Source organism: Nannospalax galili, unplaced genomic scaffold (genome assembly GCF_000622305.1).
Source record: "Nannospalax galili isolate Female #2095 unplaced genomic scaffold, S.galili_v1.0 scaffold359, whole genome shotgun sequence".
Classification (NCBI taxonomy): domain Eukaryota; kingdom Metazoa; phylum Chordata; class Mammalia; order Rodentia; family Spalacidae; genus Nannospalax; species Nannospalax galili.
The window spans coordinates 6,964,428-6,984,221 of record NW_008347042.1 but is presented as its reverse complement, the minus strand read 5'-3'; positions in this window follow the sequence as shown (position 1 = coordinate 6,984,221).

Sequence of the window (19,794 nt, the reverse complement as noted above, 5' to 3'; positions counted from 1 at the left end):
TCCTACTCTTTGGTCCTTATGTCTGACTTTCTAGGATGCATTTTCCCATATAAACCAGTCTTCTATCTATTTCTTCAGTTAAGATTACATGTTCCTCTTACACCATATATTTTGCTCCTTAGTGTATTTCTTGAGATATTTTCGTATGATTCTTTCCCTTTCTGTGAAATGTTTTCTGTTGTATTTTTTTTTTAAACTTGGGACCACCAAGTTGTAAAGAAGTAGGCTTTTGCCTGGCAGTTCTGCCTCAGGTGAGTTGCCAAATTAGGAACAGTAATTTGAAAGTTTGTATTTGCTTTTAAAATTAAATTAATCATTGATAGGAGCTGCTTTTGTTTTTTAGTGGTTAGTCCTTGACCACTATAGTATAATACCATCTCCATTTTGGTTGACCTGTCTCATCATCAGGCCTGTTACTCTCCATGACTATGTAAGTGCTTATAATGGAATAAATTCTTTTCAACATAAAGAAAGAAATAATACTTTAAAATATTTTATTTATTAAATCTTATGTGTATGAGTGTATTGCCTGTATGCATGTATGTAAGTGTACCTGTGTTTTGCAGTGCCCACAGAGGACAGAAGAGGGTGTCAGATTCCCTGGAACTGAAGTTATAGATGGTTGTTAGCTGCTGTGTGGGTACTGGGAAAAGATTCTGGGTCTTCAACAAGAGCAGCTAATGCTCTGAGTCACTGAGACAGATCTCCAGTTCTAAAGAACTAATACATTTTTGTCACATATTAGATGCACATAAATGTACAAATACTTGAAATACATTTGGGCAATTAGAATTTACACAAAATGAATGTTTTGGAAGTTGCAATTACAATAACTAAAGCAAAATATTATGTTTCTCAGCTCAAAGAAATTATCCTAGCTAAATAATGGCTAGAAATAAGATTGAAAGAAAAATGGCCAAAATAACTAGCCATTGAGGGGTGAAATGAACAACTTCAGTGTGCATATAACAAAACCTCCAGAAAAAGAAGAATGTGTGGAATGGTTCTGTGCTGGATAGCTTTAGTTCTCAACTTGACATAACTGGGTAGACAGAATCATTGGACTGGCCTGTAACCATGTCTATGGGACATTTTTTCATTGTTGAGTGATGTGGGAGGGCCCAGCCCACTGTGGGCAGTGCCACCCCTGGGCAGATGGCCCTTTGTTGGATAAAAAAGTAGACTGAGCACAGGCCAGAGGAGCAATCCAGTAAGAAATATACTTCCATGGTCTATGGAACAGGTTCCTGCCCTGAGCTCCTGCTTTGGCTTCCCTCATGATGTACTGACCTGGGAGATGTAAAGTAAAATAAACCCTTTACTTCCCGAGTTGGTTTTGGTCAGTGTTTTTATCACAGCAATAGTAAGTAACTAAGACAGGTTAAAACATTTTGAGAAGGAAATTGAGAGTAGTTTCCTAAGTATTATAGAAATGAGTCAAAACATATATTCAAGTAAATTTAGCAGGAAATCAAAGATAATTTTAAATAATTCTGAGAATTTATATAAATTTATACAAATTTTCATTGACTTATCAAAAATAATGAAGATTCCAAAAATGATTATGATATTTTAATAGGGATGCCAGAAACAGACAAACAAAACAAAGACAGAGTAATAAATTCATCAAAAGTAACCTTTAAATAATTTTTTTTAATGTACTCAGATAAAGGAGAACAGACATAGTGGTTTGAAGACCTTCATCGTAAGGACGCCTAATAGATATTTTCATGGTGAAAGATCATAACACCAAGTAGACATGTTGATATTTAGGAATAGTGTGGAAATATGTGAGTTAATAAAAAGACCTTCCACATATTTTCCTTGAATGGTGTTCCTAGAATATAATAGAAAAAGGTATTAAAAATATAAGCCAGGATTTCTAACAAATATGGGAATATCACATATGACAGCAGCATTTAGAGTTATACTTCCATATAGGTCTGAGTGCACATTCTGGAACTAATGCTCCCAGAACTAATTTTACCTGAGAAGTTTTAAGAATGAAGATAGAGAGTACAAAGGGCAAGGAATGAAAGTTAATGTTGTGTAATGTGGTACAATTCTAGTAAATTATATTGAACATTTCAACCCTTCAGTAATCATGAAAATACCACAATGTGAAGGCAAGAAGTGGTACATGAAAAAACATTGGCATACCACCTGTGCTGATTATTTATTGTCAACATGACACAACTTAGTCACGTGGAAATAGAATTTCAACTGAAGAATTACCTGGATGAGGTTGACCAGTGGTCATATATGTGAGAGAGTGATGATCGATGAGGGCCCTGCCCACTGTGGGCAACACCATCCCTAGACATATGGGTCTGGACTACTTAAGAAAGTTGCTGAGCATGAGCCTGGGTGCAAGCCAGGAAGCAGCATTCCTCCTTAGTCTCTGCTTCAGTTCCTGCCTCCACCTTCCTGTCTTCAGTTTCTGCACATACTTCTCTCAGTGATGGACTGTTCCCTGTATTATAAGCTGAAATACACTTTATTTCCTCAGTTGTTTTTGGTCAGACTGTTTTATCACAGGAAAAGAACTCAAACTAGACCACCACTTGTCTCCCACACTGGAGTTACTGGCACTCAAATTTCTCCATTAAGCTAAAACCTGAGTACTAAAAAAAATCTGAAATAGGTGAAAAGCCGTCTTTACCATGGATATTAGTTATGTGTTATGGGGACCCTTGAGCACCCCTTGGGTCAGGGAGAGTTGGCGTAGAGTCATTACACAGACACCGGGAGTCAGGTGAGAAGCAGGCAGTGTGAGCAGCTGCAGACTCATTTATTGCGGAAACAGGGCATGCCTATTTACCCCCTCCAATGTGTCCCATTGGTCCCCGATGGTTTCTTCTGGTATTGTGTCTTTTCCTCATTGGCTTGCAGTGTCTGATGTTGCAGTGTCATCTGTCTCCAGGCTCTGAGGCAGGATACAGGTTGGCAAAAGGGGAAGTGGGCAGTCAGGCTATCATGCACTTCCTCCTACATATCCACCCTTTTTTGTTTTCTGGTGACCTCAGTAGGAGCCAGATTCTTCACCTCGACATTGTTGACCCTACCTCAGAGGGCCCCCAGCATGATGGACTGTGCCTATCTTAGGTTGACTTCCCAAGCAAGTTCTTACCTGTCATTGAATACTGGCCCTCGAAGGATGACACCTCTGGAGAGGTCACCAGGGTGAGAGGAAGGCTGATTATATCACAGCTTCACGAATCTCAGTGAGCCAGGCCTGCACCACTTTAGGAGGGGGACCTTGCCTCAGGTTCTCTAAGGCCATCAGAACCTGGAGAGTGGGCTTGTTGACAGCTTATTGGTGTACGATATGTTGTAAAAGGCACCCATCAATAGTCAAATCCGATGGGGAGGTCTCTTCTTCCTTTACAGGCCCATCGGTAGTGGGTCTAATGTCACGGGCCAGGATCCATATGGGAGAGGTGGAATCCTGTGGAAAAACACAAACATATCCTCACCTCCGGGTGAAGGGGGCAAGTTTTTGCCATAGGCATGTGACCAGGTCAGGCCACCAAACAAGAGGCAAGGGTGTACTGTGAGGCAAGAAGGCCCAATGTTTGTAAGCCTGGCTGAGGTCTTATTCATCAAACTAAGGAAATTAAGGTGAAATAATGCCTCAGTGAGGGCCAGGTGTGGATCAAGCTTGGCGTCAGGGGACGTGACCTTAGCCAGTAGAGACTTGAGAATTCAATTAATTCTCTCAACAATAGCATGGCCTTGAGGATTGTAGGGAATGCCATGAGTATGTTTAATATTCCAGGAGGCCATGAAAGCATTGAGGTGTTAAGATGTTTATGCCAGGCCATTGTCTGTTTTTACTGCCCAGGATACTCCCATGATCAACATGGCTGACTTCATTGTTTTAATAACATAGGAGGCCCTTTCTCCAGTAAGGGCTAGAGCATACATGAAAGAGGAGCAAATGTCTATTATTACATGTACATACCACAGATAGCCAAAGGGAGGATGATGGGTGATGTCCATCTGCCGGACAGCGTTGGGCAATAGACCGCGGGATTAACTCGGCCCCTCTTCAGGGGGCATATAGAGGCCAAAGAAGCACACGTGGAGCATATCCATGTTAAGTGTTTGCATTGGGACATTGGCAAATCTGGGAGTAATTTATGAATACTTTTAGGGGTTAAGTGGAAATGCTGGTGTAGAGAGCATGCCTGTTCCAATAAACTGGTGTTTACAAGCATAATCATGACATTGGTTTTTCCATTGCCTTTGGATAGAATCCCAGGGAGGTTAGAATGAGATCGTATGTGAGAGATATACCAGGGGTGAGACCTCTGTTCTAGACAGTCTTGTAGCATCTGCATAGTCAGAGGTAAGGGATCAGAGGTCCATTTTATGGAGGAGAAGGATAGGACACGGAATACCTGGACAGTATACAGGCTGTCTGAGAAAATACTGACAGGTTCGTTTTGACATTGAGTGAGAACTCTAAGCAGAGCTAACAGTTCTCCCAGCTGCACAGAGCCAGGATTGGGGATAATGTGAGTCACATCATTACTTCCAGAGCATTGAATCAGAACACCATACCTGTGTTTATTGGCATCTGAAAAGGCCATGGCTGCTCCCAGAATAGCGGTTGAGGAGGGGAAGGAGTAAGGTTTGACTTCAATAAGGAGAGAGGCAAGGGCAGCAAGCCTTTTGTCTTAGGGTGGATGTTATCAATGGCCCCTGGGAACCCAGTCACCATATCTTGGAAGCTAATGGAGTCTGCCCAGAGCACCTGGGAGTACCGTACGGAGAAGGGGAGTATAAGTACATCAGGTTCCCAATTAAAGTTTCTGTGAGCCAGGGTGTGAGCCTTTAAGCCTAAGTGGAAGGTCTGTTCAAATTTGGAGGTCAACTTATGAAGGTCCAAAAAGGCCTGATGGGCCCACGTCAGGAGCCCCTTTTTGCCAGAGGACTCTTAGAAATCCAGTGGCTGTCCAAAGAATTATGGCAAGCAAAAGAGTCTCCAGGTCATGTCTCTCGAGATAGGCAGAGGAAAGAAGGTCATGAACTTTATCCAGGAGTACGATGGCCTCAAGTGTCAAGGAGACCCTATGAGAGGGACTATTGGAGCCCTCTAGAAGAGAGAACAAAGCACATATGTCATCTCGAGGGATAGGAAGGAAAGGCTTAAGCCAATTAACAGTACTGCAGAGCTGTTGGAATTTAGCCAGCATATACATCAGTTGAACCCTAATGCGAAGGTCAAGGGACGAATGGTTTTGTCAATGGAGTGACCCAGGAATGCATAGGGAGGGGAAAATTGGATTTTTTCAGTACTGACTCTAGATTTAATTTAGCCAAATCGTGGAGGAGAGACTTGGTAGTCTTCCTCAGATAGACAGGGTCAGGATGAGCCATAAGAATATTGTCCTGTAATGGACAAGGAGAACATCTGTTGGAAGTCGTCTCATGGCCCAAGCAACATATAGCTGACAGATAGTTGGGCTGTTTTTCATGACTTGTGGCAGTATTTTCCAGTGGAATCTCTGGGCCAGCTTGTGAACGTTGGGCTCCCAGACTGTGAAGGTGAAATGACATCTATCTTGAGGAGCCAAGGGAATTTGGAAAAAACAGTCCTAGATATCGATGATAATAATATGATGAGAGGGCAGGGGGGCACTGGGGTGAGGCAGGCAGGGCTGGGTTGAGCCCATTTTTTCCATCTGATCATTAACAGCCCGTAAATCTTGTAGGAGTCTATAGCAACCCGATTTTTTTCTTTATCAGAAAAGTGGGAGTATTATGTCTACTGGTAGAGGGTTCTAGGTGTCCAAGGTCAAGTTGTTCCTGGACCAACTCTTTAAGGGAAGATAATTTAGGTTCAATGATAGGCCACTAATCCACCCAGATGTCATTTTCAGAGAGCCAAATTAATGAGATGGGACCAGGGGGCCCATCAGGCAGTCTCGCTGGGAGGGCAGTGGCCTTTAGAATTGGGGGTGCGAACTATCCAGAGTAGGGTGTCCTGACAGGCCTATTTTGTCATGGGTAATGATATTATCATAAAAGGCATAAGCGTCAGTAGTCAAGACAACCCCCACATCTTCCAAGATCTCCCTCCCCCATAAGGTGCGTGACACATCGGTTATTATGGGGGAGAATGAGCCCTGGTGTCCATCACAGTCCTTCCAATGGACAGGACGTACAGTTGTCTTAGTCTCCTGGTGGCCTCCCACACCAGTAATGGGGGGCCAGGTCTGAATTTCCAATGGGGAAAATGGAGAAATTCAGTCATTATAACAATAGTAACATCTGCTGCAGTACAAAGCCTTTAATGGGTGAGCCCTCAAGATAGATGGTCATCATTGGGGAGTGATTAAAAATATGAGGGTCCAAAACACCTGCAAACTAGTAGCATCCCCTCTTACTGGCAGGGCTGATGGGCACCCTGCTGGGGGGAGTTTAAAGGGGCAGAGTCACTCTGAAGCTGGGAGTGGCAGTCTTTGGCCCAATGGAATCCTTTTCTGCACTTGGGACAGCAGGTATTAGGATAAGCCCCAGGACAGTCTCAGCACAAGTGGCCAGGTTTGCCACAACCACAGCAAGTTTTATCAGAGGGGGAGGCAGGCGTCGAAGGCCATTGTCAGCCTGCTAACAATGCATCTAGAGAGGCAGTCAACTCCTCAATAGGTCCAGGGCAAGGGTCTAGATCTTTAGTGGCAAATGCCCATTTGTGGATGTCATCATCATGGACTGCAGCCATGGCATTACGGGTGGACGCATTACGGCCTTCCCAAGTCAGTTGCTTAACGAGCAGGTCCTGGGTAGGGCCAGACTCAATCCTCCATTCTACCATGTCTGTGACTGGAGTAAGGAAGTTAGTGAAAGTCTCACCAGACTGTTGGACCAGATTGCGAAAGTAAGCAGATGGGTCACGAAGGGTGCATACCTTAAGACCCTCAAAGGCAAGGTCAGAGACTTGCTGGTAATGCACATGCAGGCCAATGGTGGATTGGGACACAGGATCTATGTAGTGTCGGCAGCATGTAAGCACATGGTGATGTTAAGGCCGTATTGTAAATTGAGGCATGCTTGGGTTTCTGCCTGGTCATCATATGCTGAATGCCAACATAGAAAAACAGAGGGATCCAGCACAGCCTTAAGAAGATTGTGCCAATGTAGTGAGTCTGGAGTTGCACGGCCCATTGACGAAGGACCTGCTCAAAATAGGGGGAGTCAGGTCCAGACTCATTGGTGGCCTTGCGAATGAGGGAGAGGTCTGCCAGCAGGGTGGGAATCCAAGGCTGATTGGTGGCATTAGGACCGATGTTTACTGGAAAGGCCATCTGGGAATGACCCCAGAGGAGTGCCGGGCCCTAAGTAGGCCTCATAGCAGGAAGGGAGGAGGATGTGAGAAAGGAGTTCAGAGAATGGGTGGATCAGGAGTGGGAACAGGGTCCCCGGGCTCTGGAGGGTTAGGGGCCAGGCAGCAAGTGGAGCAAAGCTCCCGCCAAGGGTACTGAGGAGGCAGGGAGATGGGATCAGGTCATTCCGGAGACCGAGCCTGGGCAGAAGGATTAAGGTGTGGTGGTTTGGGGGGAGCTGGGGTACAGTTCTGTTCCTCCCCCTCCTCCTCAAAGATGAAGAGGTATCCTCCACTGCTGGGGAGATGAGGCAATGGAAAAATTGACATTGGCTTGTTCCTGAAAGTGTTTATTGTGGGCTTTGATGACCTTCTCTGGAGGGGAGGATTTAAGGCTAGCAAGAATGGCTAGTAGGATTGGGACAAAGGAAGTGAGCAGGAGAATCCCAGAGCCAATCTCATGCTTCTGGGCCAGGCAGAGGACGTGCATCCATGATGCCAGGTCCCACATGTTCTCAGGAATGACCCAAGTATAGTGCCAGTATAGTGGCTTCATTCCAAAATGCATCCAGTTAATGGGATTTAACTTTAAGCCCGCGTATAACCAAAAGGGACCTAAGGGCTCATATTTAAGGCTCCCTACAGTTGGGGGGCAGGTTTCCCATTACTGGAAACTAGGGAGACCCTGTGATATTAACAAAGATTTGGAAGTATTCTAGACAAAACAGGGAAAGGGTAAGGAGAAAGGCAAGGATACAGAGAACTCCCCAGAGCACAGCTGAAGAGCCACTGGCAGAGGCAAACATTAGAAGGTAAAGGGGAGAGTGTATTGGACCCAAGTGTCTTGTGCTTAGTTGGGGACTTCCGTGGTTCATTAGGCCACAGCCTATGCCCACACAGTGACTCCGGACAGGGAGCAGCAGTCAGGAGCCGTGCTTGGGTTCCACCTCCCAGGGGGTCAGCCTTTATGTGGAGGTGCCACGTAAAGAGAACCAAAAGCAAGTAAGTGTTCCTCCCTAACAGTCAAGGAACACAAACGACACCGAGGAAGAAGGGGAAGAGGAGGGGGTCTCCACGCTCACCCTCATGAGTACCGAAGGCACACTGAATACGCAAAGGGGCCAACTCACCGAAAACACAACGCGGGGTGGGTGCCTCACCACGCTGGAAGGAAGGGGATGACTTGGACGGCTGATGGAGAAAGCAAAAGTATGCCAAAATAAGGAATGGTTAATGCAACACCAGCAAGAAAGAGCAAAAACCTCGATCCAAAAAAGAAAGGCGACTATCACCCAACAAGCTAGGATCCACGGGAACTCAAGGACCATGCCAGCACAGATTCCTCGAGCCCCACATTGGGCAACGGATATTTCGGGGACCCTTGAGCACCCCTTGGGTGGGGGAGAGTTGGCATGGAGTCACAACACAGACACCGGGAGTCAAGTGAGAACCAGGCAGTGTGAGAAGCTGCAGACTCGTTTATTGTGGAAACAGGGTGTGCCTATATACCCCCTCCCTGTGTCCCATTGGTCCCTGATTGTTTCTTCTGGTATTATGTCTCCTCCTCATTGGCCTGCAGCATCTGATATTGCAGCGACATTGTCTCCAGGCTCTGAGGCAGAATACAGGTTGGCAAAAGGGTAAGTGGGCTATGGCACATGCACAGTCAGCCTATCACACACTTCCTCCTACAGTTATGAATATCATTTTCTTGGGCACATGGTTAGTCCTATACTTGAACAGCTATTCTCAAATGCAATTATACATCTGTTTATGCTGGAATCATCTGAAATCTATATAGTTTGAAATCATTCTTGACATATAGATTTCTGGATTTCCAGATAGTCTCACTTAATAAAACTTCTAAAACTCAAGATAAATTAATTTGCCACTAGGTATATACAGTGTAAAATTAACTGACCTGTTTTATGTTTCCTATGTTCCAACTCGAAATAATATAATTAATTTAAACATATATTTTCTACTTTATTACAGAAATAATACATCTTTATGGAATTTACTAATGCTTATGAGCATGCCATTATAGCAGTATTTAAACGTTTGCCTATAAATATAGCCATTTAATGATCTTTTCACTGAAATGTTTCATTTTAATACCCCTTCACTATAAATGTTTTATTGAAGGGAGAATACTCCCCAAAGCTTAAAGAAGGCCTGAAATCAATGATAAGTAGTAGCAGTGTGATGGCTAATCTTCACTGTCAACATGACACACGAGGGAAGAGGTTCCCACACTTGAGGACATGCTTCCATCTTGATTGCTAATTGATATCGGAAGGCCCTGCCTACTGTAGGCAGAGCCATCCATAGGCAGGTAGGCTGGGCTGTATAAGAAAGGTAGGCAGGCTGAGTGAACCAAGGGTAGCATGCCAGTAAGCAGCCTTCCTCTATGGTCTGTGTTTGATTTCTGTCTTCATATTTCTGCCTTTAGTTCCTGCCTTGGCTTTCCTTAGTGATGTATTATAGCTTGTAGGTTAAAATAACCCCTTCAGTCACCGAGTTAGTTTTAATCACAGTGGTTATCACAGCAACAGAAAGCAAACTAGAACAGATAACAATAGAGAGATGCCACAAAATAAATCTTTTGAAACCTAAAAATTAATAATAATTTTCAATAACAAATAATATGACTGTTAACACATGCCAAAGAATTGCATAATAGTGATAATTGTGGAACTGAGGACTTTTATGTAATGAATCAGGCTCATGAAGGTCATTCATTCATCATTTTTTACCTTCTATGGTCCAAAGTACCTTTAAGCCTATCTGTAATGGGATACTACCCAAGAAAGAGCCTATTGTCTGTTTCAAAGATTAATTTTTAATTTTTCTCATCTCCATCTCTCACCCTATCTTATATATCTCCAGGAGGCTCTGCTTGCTGGAAACATTAATTCTTGAATTTGATTAGCTGACACTTAATGAACTCAAGCTGGTACCTACTTTACCTCCTCTGGACATGTTAATTGCACATTTGCCCTCTGTAAATAAATATAACTAAATATAGCTCTTAAGACTGTCTCACATTTCACTGGAAATCAGGTCAACATTATAGATGGCATCACAAAGAGAGATGAAATTCCTACCTAAGTATGTGTTGGACAGATGATCTGAATATAATTAACCTGTGAAGGAGTTTAAAGAATAAATTCCATCCCAGTAAAATATGTGCAAGATGTTAGGAGAAAAAGTGAACACGTCAAATTATTCTGTTCTCCATTCTGTTATTGCTGTGCACCCCCTCCCATCAATCACACCAGTAGAGCCATATAGGGGCACCTGAACAGACACTCCATTCCCAAATAGAATGCAAAATATGTTCCACACTCTGTAAAGAAAAGTTATGCAGACTGCATATTTTCATTACCAGAAAATTTGAGGGAATGGCATGCCTGTACATCTTCTCCATGCTGATTTGAATCCCTTCACATCTATTTCGCCTATAGGCAGCTGGACAATAGAGCACAGGAATCTCCTTCATAATGTTTTCTTTTCATTACTCTTTTAAACTATATTTTGAAAGAAGGGTCACTCATCTGTATGTATATATATATATATATATATGTATGTATATATCTGTATATATCTGTACATATGTATATATTCTATCTATCTATCTATCTCTCATCTATCTACCTACTTATCTAACATCTATCTATCATCTATATATCTTTCTTTCTACTGATCTTGTTATATAGCTCCCAGTGTATAAAAACTGTTGAAGAATATACTACCATTCTTATGAACTTGAAATTTTAATAATTAATTTTCAAGTAAACATAATCTAATCTAATTTTTAAAATATTTCTATCACAAAATATAAAAAACATGGGTACTCAGCAAGAAAGGAAGAATAAAAATAAATAAATCATAAAATTAGACATAGATACATAATTATTAAAGGAGGTACATAAAATATAAATATTTAAAAAGACAATCTTTTAAATCAGTAATAATAATATGGCAGTTTTGCAGGACTACAGCAGTAGAGTGAACTCCAGGTATGGTCAACAAGTAAAGAAATCAGTTATTATAGTCTGTTACATTTTCAAACTGTGTAATACTTGTCCAAACCCAAATGCATTGAAGTAAACCTTGCTCTATTGCTCCAAACCATGTGTTTGAAGTATTCCCTATCTTCAGCAATAGATTCTTACCTTCAAGTTCTGTGAGGTAATCAAAGGCTCTTGCAATAGCTTATGTTATTTTGGAATCTCTTGGACTACCCTGACCAACCACTCAAAGGGAAATTTCTTCTGTCTGGCACTATGCTTCTTATTATATAGCCTTCGAGTAGACCCATGCACTCATGTTCGGATATTGCATGTGTATTTTTCAGCAGGCTTTTGAGCTAATATATCTCCCTCTTATTTTTTATAGCACCTAAACTTTATCTCTGTTGTCCCTCTCCTTGTCTAACTTCACTACTTCCTTCTCAATTCATGTACCCCCATTTTCCCCTTGACAGTACCTGTCTCATTTTCTGCCCCTTCTCTTGAGCTCTTTCTTTACCTTTACCCCCATGGTTCCTTGTATGTCATTATGTCTTCCCTTCTCAGATGAATACCCCAATTTTTCCCATTTCTCACTTGGTAATATCTGTTTCCTACTATCTCTTGTTAATCCTCTTATATGTTTCTAATGACAAACCAATGCTTGATTTCACAAAAGGTAACAAATAAATTCCACAAAGTAAGTTAAACCCACAATTCCTGGAACAGCTTAAAATGAGCCATAATAAGAACACTGGCAGTATAATCTCACTGAATAATATTTGGGAAAACAAGAATGTTATAGTCCTATTTGAATTCCATATGATTAAACCAAAGTATTTTAAAATAGCTTCTCAATTGTTACTAGGGTTCTTTTTTCCTATTAAATCTAAAGTGATAAGCAAATTTTCTATAATCTTAGGACTAAACAGGGAGCTCGCCTGACTCGTCATTTTTAAGGGTAGCTCCTTAATTTTGTGGGAATTTTAAAATATAGAAAGTGATAAGTATGTTCCCTATTAGGGATAAGGAGTTAAGCTGGCTTGCCACTTATCATTTTTAGGGAAAGACAAGATTAAGTGTATCTTCCATAATTTTACTAATTTTAAAATTTTACTATATAAAATGTGGAAATTAAATTTTCTATTGTCTTAAGGCTAAGGAGGGAGTTGGTTGGCCTCTTAGAATTTTCTAGGGATTGGCAACCTTAAGGGTGGTTGCTTTTCTCCTATACCTTAGCAATAGAAACCTTAGCAAGAGGTTCCCATGCAAATAATTTGTTATTGGCAAAATAGAGATCTCTTAATCTCATTTTATCATAAAACTTTGTATCATGAAATAAGTAATAGTATCTTCTGTTGGTAATACTATATTGTTTAGCTATTCTCATGGGCAGAATATTTTTATTACAGAGCTGTTTTTTTCTTCCTCTTAGTTGCTGAGGCAGGTAACTATCCAGTTTCATGGGCATTCAGAAGGTATTGTTAGATAAAAGACCTTGTGTCAGGAGTAGGTGGTCTAAATCCCATCTCCAGAGCCAGCTTCTCTTCTGAGTTCAAACAGCATTTGACAATTGAGTAATTCAACAAGGCATTTGCTTCATTTAAAATTGAATCTACTGCGTCTTGCATTAGGATCAGGAAGTGACAAATGTCAAAAGTCTTGATTTTAACAGGTCACTCTTTTATATTTCTAAATCATTTTAAGTTCAGGCGTATGTGGCAGTTAGCACTCTTAATCAAGGACAATCAAGTCAACAAATGTAACTGCCTTTAGTATCAGCTAACTTGAGTTTTTCTCTGGCTATATTTGGGTCAATGAAAAGTTTGACAGAATTATACTCACAATTAGTTAGCTTGTGTCTGTAAATGAAGGAAAGCAAAACTATTCTCTCTATTATAATGAGCCTGATATGGTCTGCACAGTGAGGTCCAGGTCACCTGGTCATCTGGGGCTATAGGGATCCCTGTCTAAAAGAAAAACAAACAAAAAAACAAAACAAAACAAGAGGTCAAGGTATGCTGTAGAGTAGAAAATGTTCCATCTTCTCAGGAAATACATAAAAATTACAAATGAGTGTTTATAGGAATTTAGTGGTTTTGAAAGCTCTCAAAATGAAAAAGGAGCATGTTTTGAGAAATTGCAGGAACGATGGCGATTAACTGGTCTACATAATGAGTTCCAGGCCAGCTGGGGCTACATGGATATTCTATTAGAAACAAAATCCAAACCAAACCAAACCAAACAAAACAAAACAAAAAGAATAGGGTTGAGAAATATTCCTCTTCTACTCTTCTGTGGAAGGCTGGGGGAAGGTAGAATATTTAGCTGTATATATTTCTAAACAAAAAGGATAGGTGCCTTGTTTTCTACTTAATTCTTATAGTGACCATGAGGAGAATTCAGTCATAGAAGATGATAAGCAAAAGGAACTCAAATTTTCTAGAATTGTAACCTGTTGTTTTTACAAAGCAAACTACAGAGTTGTTAAGTTGTGATCATGATTATGTGCTATTTAAAGGCCTGGGCAGTGGCCTGATGACTGCTGTTCAGAGATCACTGTAACATCTGAATTTCAAGGGAATTGAAAATTACTTCCTCAACAGGCATTAATCTGGAACTTTGGAGGACAGGGCTAGAAATCAGAACCTCAGACAGTGTAAGTAATCTCAGCCCAGGAAAGCTAGAATGGGGCAAAGTAGGGCACCCTCCCCCTCACCCCCCCATCCCCAATGCACAGAGCCTGGAGGAGCAATACCAATGGACTGTTGGGGAAAAATGGCAAGGTTCCAACTGAGCATTACTTTTGAGTCTTATGACCTCATGGAATTTGCCTTGCCTGCTACATTAGGAACTTGTTCATGACCTGCCCTTGCTGTCTTCCATCTTTTAAAACAGAAATGTGCCTTATGCCTCTTCCAAAACTGTATTTTGTGAATGCCGTATTACATAAGATGTCAGTTGCAGAGGAATTTTGTCTCAAGTTGATTTCTTCCTGGAATCTTATCTAAATCTTAGATAATAATTGCACATATTTTTTCCAGACTTTATTCTTTTAAGACACTTAAAACCTGTTATTTATTGACTGTGCCTGTCACAGATGTACTGTGTGGTAGTCAGGGAACAGTCTGTGGGAATTGGTTCTCTCCTTCTACTATGTGGTCTCTGGAGAGTAAACTCGGGTTATCAGGACTATGACAATTAGCCCCTGAGCTATTTCATAACCCTTATACTTCATTCTTTACAGTATATGCTAAAATAAGTTTAGAATTTAGGGGACTTTTGCTTTTGAGAAGCACATAGATTTTCTGTAGCCAGAGGTAGAATATTAGGGATCAGTCTCTCAAAATTCTCTTGAAACTGCTGTAGAAAAACAAAGGTAAATTAGTTCTGGATAGTGAGTCCTAGGCTTGATTTATTTTCTTACTGTGGTAATTTAAATACAACAACTTTTCCTTAAAATAATTGTGAAAATTTGCTAATATTTTTGCCAACAGGATTTTGAAAAGATATCATTCGACCATTTAAAACTAATCTGCCCTTAAATATTTTCTGACTAATCTGAGCATAGGAAGGGGCAGGTATCTTGCTCTGTAAAATGCTCCACAACTATTTGTGAAATGTAGTTTACATATTTATTTTGTACTCTTTGCTACCTTAAGCAAAGAAACCTAATTTGATCCAAACTTTCTTAGTGACTTATAGAGCAGAACCTTTCAAATGATCCCCAACATAAACACAGGATGACTGAGAGGTGTTGTCCTAAGCTACGAAGAGCTCAGGGCTATCAGCTATTACCTCCTACCTTATTTTGCCCTGACAGAAGCCTCATCAAACATTACAAGTTTATAAATTTGTTTTCAATAACCAGAGATAGAATATCAGTCAATTAAAATTAGAAAATAAATTGTAGATTGATTTGACTTAGTAAAAATATTTTAAAATATAATTTTCCAGCATAGATTTTGAATAACAATTATTGTATGTACTAAATCTAAAAGAATCTATATAAATTGTATTTTATGTGTTATATCTTGAATAATACTATTTGTTCCATAAAATTACATAAAGCAGGCCAGGCATGATGGTGCACGCCTTTAATCCCAGCACTTGGGAGGCAGAGGCAGGCGGATCTCTGTAGTTCAAGGCCAGCCTGGTCTACATAGTGAGTTCCAGGACAGCTGGAGCTACAGGGAGACCCCGTCTCAAAAAAAAAAAAAAAAAAAAAAATTACTTATTGCAAGTTAACAGAAGTTGCAGTAATAGTTCACTGATCTAGAGATTAGGTAACTATTCTCTAATCAGGCTTCTTGTTCTGAATATTCTCAATACCTCTTGCCTTGATAGGGTCATAAGTCTGAATTTGAAATTTGTTTCCGAGCCTTGCCCTCAAACTTTCCTTCATCTCCAATTGACAGGTATTTCTTCTCTCTCTTGTTTTAGTGTAAGGTGACAGGAGATGTCAAATGTAAAAGAAGTGGAGTCTCCATCATTAAAGGTCTCTGAATAATTCTCTTGAGCAAGATCTCCACTCACAATCAACTTTAAGTGACAATGTTAAGTCACCCTTCTCGACCAGCAAATTCAAGACACTGAAGGCCAATATTCTACAGCATTGAATACAGTTTAATTAATTGAGCAGATTCAGCCTTTCCACAGTGCTCATGCTCTTTTCATTTCAGTTCGAGCAAACACTAAACGAATTTCATTCTTAGTAGAAAAATGCACTACACTGACCCAAACAGACAGCCCATAGTGTGAAGGTGTACCAGGTAATAATTTAAGACAGCACCACTGGAGGTACTTCACAATATCTGTTTGTCATATTTTTACACCTCAGAGCAAGGCATCATACAGCAATTTCTGTTTCTCACCAAGACATCACGATGTATTTAATAGTCAGGTTCTTGGTTAGGTGTTTCATTTTATGTGTTTGCCTTTGACCATCCTTCTAGAATCTTCTTCAATAAAATCTACGTACAAAAATTCCCTTAATCATTCTATCAAAAGTTGCACTCAGTTTTTAAACTCAATTTAGTGCTGTGGCTGTGTTCCACTAGTACTTATTATGATTGTTTTTCAACTTGTTCTTTTTAAAGTTGCCTCTGATTTCTAGGTAGAAAGTAAACTATTGAGGGAAATTTTCAAGTCTCTGTAGTTTATTAATGGGAAGACAAGCTAAAGATGACTTTTTCGTTATGTATAGAAGAGATTCTTCAGGAGTGCTACGTGAAGCTGGGTGCAGGAGACAGCAAATGGATGCACCTTTACTACTGTCATATATAAATATGAAAAGGATGATAAATTTAAATAATAATCATCATACTAGCTGCGACTGATTAAAAATCTATGTAACAAGCTGGGACCTTTCCATGAATGAATCAGAAAGGAAAACACAGCATCCCATGATTGGAAGAATAGCATAGATATGTTATTTAGTTCCTTTTCCCATCATATCAGCCCTCTTTTTGACAAGAAAGTTTATTATTATTATTATCAGTGGTCTCTGTTAAGGTTCAGATGTTCATGCTACCAGTCAAGCTAGGATATAGCTTTGGTGTTGATCCCAGAAACAGAAATTCAGATTGTGGTTTTAGCAGAGCTCTGAGAGGGCCTAATTTCCTCGGAATAGTGTTTGAGATGAAGAGACGATACAGGACAAACAACAGACAGGCTGGGTAAGAAGACAAGCATGGCATGGAGGGAGACAGAGAGCAAATGAGCCAGGTGTAGGAAATCCACCAGCACTGTGAGAAAAGGACATCTAAGTTGGACACAAAACCAAATGATGTCCTAAACTCATAATGACAGAGTATTCTGCCTCTGAATTGGCATAAAACATGTGTGTACACCCCTTGCCACACTAAGATGAAGAATACTCTGATCTAGTAGAAAAATTCTGAAGATATAGTAGGTTACAGCTCTTGATTTTTTTCAAATCAATATCTGGCCCAATTATTGATAAAATTACTAGGAAAATTAAAAATATAATGATTTAAAAAATTTTTATATACATATATGAAAATTGGTCTTGGAATAAGAACACCTTTAGTAATACCTTATAGTGATATCTAATACCAGCACCTTACAAACTACGCACGACTGCTGCCTTGCCCTTCTGTCTGTATCCTGTCATGCTGTGTGCTTGCTTCCCACTGATTCAGGTATTCATTTCTACGGCTCTGGTAACCAAATTTTTCTTCCATGTGGCTCCATGTGCCTAAAAATGTCCAAACTCAGCTCACTTGGTTAACAACACCTTATTTTATTTTTACATAAATAATACTAATGGTAACAATAAATTTAGAGCAGAAAGCCTAGGTTAGCACTGGAAAGGATGATGGCAAGCTGCTCCCTCAGCTCAGCACTAAGATGTGCGATCTGCAGAGTTGAGTACAGCCCAGACAAGACGCTCAGTTCCAGAGAGGCTGACTTTCTAATGGGAAATACTGATATTTATTTCAGTAAGGTCTACTTAACCTTAAACAAAATGCAATAGAAGGTGCAAAGGAAAAGAAGAAATAAGAAAGAAAAAGGATAAAAGGGAAAGAGTACCTGCTGAATTAGCAGAAAAAAATAACCTGTCCTTATGATTTTCAGATATGTAATTGATAGCAAATTTCTATATGCAAAAGTATGCTTTTATGTAAGCAAAGAGTCTGATTAAGCTATATCTTATACTTTATTTTGGGTGGTATTTTCAGCATCACTTGTTTAATTTTGGGTAACAATCAGTACTAAAGTACATTTACTTTTACAGAAAAACAATTATTATGTGGCAGAAACTCTTACACATGGTTATCTGAGATTTTGCTAAACAAAGATAATTTCAGACTCAAATGTATAAAGTTGTTCTAGGAAACAGAGGCCTTAAAATTACAATATTTTCAAAAATTAGTTAATATCAGGCTTTAATTCATCAACCAAAAGGAAAAAATATTATGCAGAAATAGTATGCTTAATGACCCATGTGCTTAGTGTAATATATCCTATTTAAAAATTTTACAGGGGCTCGAGAGATGGCTCAGTGGTTAAGAACACTACTCTTACAGAGGACCCGGGTTCGATTCCCAGCACCCATATAGCAGCTATGAACCATCCTTAACTCCAGTTCCAGGGCAATCAGAAACCCTCTTCTGACCTCCCCAGCATTGCACGACATGGGTGCACTCACATACACACAGGCAATACACTCATACACATAAAAATAAAAAAATAAATAAAATATAAAAAAAATTTTAGTAGAATCACTCTCTCAAAAGCATAATAAACATAGCAGGCCCACAGAAGATGTCTTTCTTCAAAATGCCTATAACCAGAGTACGACTCACTTTCCCATGGTTAATAGAGGGAAAAGTTTTAAAATGTATGACACAGCTATTTTCTGATATTATGGTTTTATGGTGCTGGTGAACAAGATTTTGTCCCTGAAAGCAAGGCAAGGGATGAAAATGAAGCAAATGCATGATCTCTGTGACTTTCTTTTTGGTCTTTTATCTGACCTGAAAAATTGTGAAAGTTTCAAAGGCTAGAGGTAAAAAGCTGGGAAGCTACATAGCAAAAGCTTATCAATTTCAACTTGAGATAGGAAGACAGGAAAATATCTTCACTTTGTGTGAAATGTTGAGATCTTGTTACCTGGTAATTTGAGGAAATGTTTTTAAAAAGTAGTATCTTAGATACAGAGAGGTAAATCACTTGTAAAATAAATAGGCTAGATCTCTCCTCAAGAAACAGACTGAAGAGGATCAAGATAATCTGCAAATAATTTAAATGACTGCTAAAACACATGGTAATGTTCTTTAAATGAAAACAAACAAACCATGTATTCTTCATTTGTGCAAGTTAAAAGTGTCGACTTGAACAGAAAATACTGGTTGCTAGAGACTGGGAAGCATGCTTCATATGTGGTTACCCCTCTCCATTCATGTACAGTTCAGGACCACAAGCAAGGGATTGGTGCACAGTGGGTGGGCCTTCCTGTTTCAATTAATTGTAATAAGACAATCCTCCCCAGACATGCCCACAGAGCAACCTGCTTTAAACAATTCTTCAATTTAGACACTCTTCTCAGTTGCTGTGTTGAGGTGATAGTTAAAAACTAACCAACACCATACCCAAGTATCATCCATACTATATATGAGAAACCCATAGCTACAATTTAATGTAGTAAATGTGAAACAATCTGTTTAAAGTCAGGAGGAAGGCAGGGTTTTCTACTGTCTCCCCTCCTATTAAAATAGTTGTTGAAGTCTTAGCTAGAACAATAAAGTAAGAAAAGGAAATAAAAGGAATAAAATTGAAAAAGGAGTCAAAACATTCTTGTTTGTAGAAGATATGATTCTTTTCATAAGAAATTCCAAAGATTCCACCAGAATATTAGAATGATCAACATTTTAAGCAATATAATAGCACATAAAACTAACACAAAAGCCAGTAGCTTTTCTTTTT